The sequence below is a fragment of the Chinchilla lanigera genome, unplaced genomic scaffold (genome assembly GCF_000276665.1).
Source record: "Chinchilla lanigera isolate Chin_1 unplaced genomic scaffold, ChiLan1.0 scaffold00058, whole genome shotgun sequence".
Lineage (NCBI taxonomy): Eukaryota > Metazoa > Chordata > Mammalia > Rodentia > Chinchillidae > Chinchilla > Chinchilla lanigera.
In genome coordinates, this window is record NW_004955459.1 from 9,780,598 (window position 1) to 9,784,859 (window position 4,262).

At 45.4% G+C, this 4,262-nt stretch overlaps 1 protein-coding gene across 3 annotated transcripts in view; it reads right to left on the reverse strand.

Moving 5' to 3' along the window:
- Epb41l5 (erythrocyte membrane protein band 4.1 like 5) overlaps window positions 1-3,121 on the reverse strand; it is a 141,793-nt gene extending 138,672 nt beyond the window's left edge. For 2 of the 3 annotated variants that reach the window (XM_005397658.2, XM_005397654.2), the window contains exon 1: window positions 2,913-3,121. The gene's annotated coding sequence lies outside the window, so the exon portion shown is untranslated. The remainder of the gene's footprint in view (window positions 1-2,912) is intronic. The other variant, XM_005397659.2, reaches the window with a different exon arrangement.
- Between the last annotated feature and the right edge of the window lie 1,141 nt (window positions 3,122-4,262).

Here is a 4,262-nt window from a genome sequence, read left to right on the forward strand (position 1 = left end):
TGCCGATAATCACAGCTACTCCAGAGGTTGAGACAAGAGGATCACATGTCAAGATCAGACTGGGTGACTTAGTGAGACCCTGTCTCAAAATTAAAAAAGAAAGGGATGTATCTCAGTGCTCCCTGCTTTCAAGCCCTAGTACTGCCAAAAGGAAAAAAAAGAGAAAGAAAAAAATATTTTAAAATAGCCTTTCACAGAGCAGTTTGTTTGTGATAGAATGCCTAAAATAGTGACTTATGGGCTCTAGGTTGCAAGAAGGATTTTTCAGGGTATCATATGTGAAAAGAAAATTTTAAATACAGCTGTCAGGAAGCAAAGAGTTACAGACGTTATGGTGCATATAATGCTATACCACATAGTACTACTGTTGTTTTAAAAATAGTTGACTTAGATATTGACAGAATTTGTAGGTGAAAAATCAAATCAAAGAAAAAAACGAAAATAGTGTTATCCCATGTTGGGGTATGATTCTGTCTCTCTCACTTGGACTATAAGGACATGCGAACTATTACAAACCATTCTCTCTAATAGGGTCAATATTTAGCTCAGCAGCACAACGCCTGCCTGGCAAACGCAAGATCGTGAGTTCCATTCCCGGTACCGGAAAAAAAAAACAAAAACAAAAAACAACCACGTATCATAGGAATGATTATCAACCAACAAACACTTTGGGGGTTTGGGGGAAAAAAATCCCCATATTCTCTCTTTTCCATCCCCAACAATTCAATTCTTTAAGCTGCAGCCAGAGGACTTTCAGCCACCCCAAATCTGATTACTGTTTCTAAATCTTTAACTGGCCAGCATCCTAATTTGGCTCCTACTTGTCTGAGTGCCCACTCCAGTTGCTCTTCGGTTCCACTACTGTATGCCGTTCCGCCCAAGAGTCTTTTCAATTCCAGGCCTTTTTTTAAATTATGTGCTCCATTTTTCTAGAACAATCTTTTTCCACTACTTTACCTCTCTGTCCATCTTTTCTTCCTCATAGCTAATCTTACATTTTACAGGTGAAATGACTTTTGCTCAGCAAAGCAATCCCAGTCTAAATCAGGTGGCCTGTGATACTCTTAGGCCAAAACATTAAGAAGCTAAAATTTAAAACCATTGCTTTATTTATTTTACTGGCTACTTCCAACATTAAAACACAAAACTAGGTCTTACTTTTCCACTAGTGGAAATTTTAGATAATAGAGCTATGTTATTAAAAAAATTAATTTCTAAAGTTTCAAAAACAGAAGATTTCCTTTTCAATCACAGAAATGCAAACTGAAGTAAATCGTTTACTATTTTAACATAAATTGCTTAAAAAAATACACCCAGGCACAATGAATGGCATATGCCTGTAATCCCACGTATTCAGGAGGACAAACTGGAGGCCAGCCGGAGCAACACAGCAAGATGATGTCTACAAAAATGTTTAAAGGGCTGGAATGTAGTTCCGTGGTAGAGTGCCTCTAGGTTTAATCCCTAGCCCTGGAAAACAAAATTCCAAACTCCAAAGTTTATCATGAAATGAGTCTACTCATACATACACGATCTGCTAACTTTTTTGGATAAATCAGTACACCAGTTTAGAGCAAATGCCATGAATACAGCAATATCTTTTGTTTCCAGTAATCCCAATCAAGATAAAGGGAACCGCGGGGGGGGGGTGGGGGGTGGGGTGGGGGGAGTGGGCGCATGCCTGTAATCCCAGCACTCGAGAGGCTGAGGCAAGTGGACTGTCATGAATTCGAGGCCAGCCTGGGCTACATAGTGAGTTCAAGCCCAGCGTGAACTACACAGTCAGACTATCTCAAAAAAACAAAACAAAACAAAACAAAAAACCCCCAAAAGCAAAGAAATAAATAAAACAAAAAAGACAAAGGGAGTAATTCAACACCAGCGAAATTACACGTTTTCTAATGAGGTCACTCTAGGTCAAAAAAAAAAAATCTGCAAACTATCTTAATATGTCCAAATAATCCACTACAGTAAATAGAGCTCAGCAAAAGATTATCTTACTAATGTAGTTAGTGGAGTTGTGAGTTACATTATAAACCCAGTTATAGTTATGAAGCCAGGCGTAGCGCACGCCAGCAACCTCAGCACTGTAGAAGGGTAAAGCAGGAGGATCGCAAATTTCACTCCAGCCTGGACAATTTAGCGCGATCACGTCTCAAAAAAAATTTTAGAAGGGCTGGGGATGTAGTCCAGTGCGAATGCTCCGGTTTCAACACCAGTGAGTGGGGGGGGGGGGGGGGGGGGGTAGTTACAATTTTTTTCCAACTAAAAAAAAACCCTCAACTTTTTGAAATAATTTTAAATATTTCCAAATAGTATAAGAAAAAGCGGGTCTTCCCTTAAGTAAAATTTGTAAGACTAACCATAGAAATACGACTTACGTTTACCCACCCAAAAACCCATCATTAAACGACCCACGCCACAGGTGGGGGCGGGGAGGGCCCGCACCCCTCGCCACTCCCAGGGACACACCTGCCTCCTACAATTTCCAAGTGGCGGAAGTGTTACTCAATTGCAAGTCAGCCTGAAAGTCCACTCCGGCGCTTGCTGTACGACCCTGACACAAACTCGAGGTGTTTTTCCCCTTGCCCGCTGGACGGCTGACGCGCCTCGTAGGTGAGGGTGCCCAGCGCCCCTCCCACGACGCCCGGGTGCGCCGCGCGCCGGCCAGGAGCGGGGAGCGCGGCAAACATTAACCCGGCCCCGCCACGGTATCGCCCGAAACCCAGCCGCCCTGCCCCATTGGCCGCCGCCGCCCCTCCCCTCCGGCGGGCTTCACACCACCGACCCGAGGGGAAACCCCGGGCAGCGCGGGACCCTGCGTAGCCCCCGCCCACCTCCAGAGACGAGGCCGCCCGCCTAGCGCGGGCGAGGAAGGGTCGCGCAGCCGGGCCGCCAGACCCGGAGCTTACCTGGGCTGGGGACGACGGTGCGACGGCGAGGAGGCCCCCGGGGCACCGGCAACCAGAGAGGAAAACCCCGAAGCGAGGATAAGGAAGGGGCAGCTTCTCAGAGGACGCCAAGAAATGGCGGCACAGCGCGCTCGCCCACCCGGCGCTAATCCCCGGAGGACCCTGGCCGCTCGCCGGCCCGCCCCTTAAAGCCCCCTCCAAGCTCCGCCCCGAAGGCGGGGCTCTCGGCTCTTAAATGGGCAATGACACCGCCCCGGAAATTAGCCCGCTGTGAGAGACTAGAGTTAAACCGGCGACGCCAAGTGGCGGCAAATCGAAAGGCGCTACTAAAACCTGCCTCTGGCTGTCAGACCCGAACCACAAATAGCCCCCAGGTTAGTCCTGTGGGGGAGGTGGCGGTAGCTGCTAGCTAGAGACGGTCTGGTGCCTAGAAATTTAGATGTTAGATTAATTCACCCATTCCTTAAATTATCTCGGGGGCCAGGGATATAGCTCAGTGGCACAAGCTCCTGCCTGGAGAGAGAAAGGTCCTGAATTCGATCTGTAGTCAAAAAAAAAAAAAAAAAAAAAGTTAAAAAAGGCAATTAATCCGACATGGCATGGTGGTGTACACCTGTGGCCTCAACACCCTGGAGGAATTAGATAGGAAGATCACAAGTTTGACCTTAAGGCTGGGCAATTTAGTGATTTAGAGAGATCCTATCTTAAAATAAAAACAATAAATAAGTAAGAAGGGCTGGGAATGTAGCTCAGTGCGAATCTCCAGCGCCACACTAGAAAAAAATTCGTTCTTTAAATATTTACTTATGTATACCTCTTCTCCCATCCCATGGCTTGGGGGTTAAAATAGATGTACAGTACAGTAATTCCTTCGGTTAAAAGAATTTTAACTCAGGAAGAGACACAGTAAACAACTATGTGTCAAGTGGTGATAAGTACTATGGAGAATAATAAAGCTGGAAAAGGGAAATAAAAGATAGTGTGGTCAGAGAGGTCCTCTGTGACAAGGCGGCATTCTGTCTACCCATTCTTCCTATCATTTATCTAAGTGCTTGCTGCATTCTGGATAAGACAAACAAAAATTCCTCCTGGGAACCTGGCATGTAGCTCTTAGAGCATCTATTCCAGCACTCAGAAAGCTGAAGCAGGAGAATAAAAGTTATGGGCAAGTTTGAGGCCTGTTTCAAAAAAAAAAGATAAAAACAACAACAAAAATTCCTCATGGAGCTTAAAGCCTAGCAGGAGAGACAGGAAAAAAGGGATGAATTGGGAACTTTTGGCAGACACTGATAGTGACAAATGCTAAAGAGAAAAGCAAAAGCAGGGATGAGGTTTAGGGAATGAAGGGAT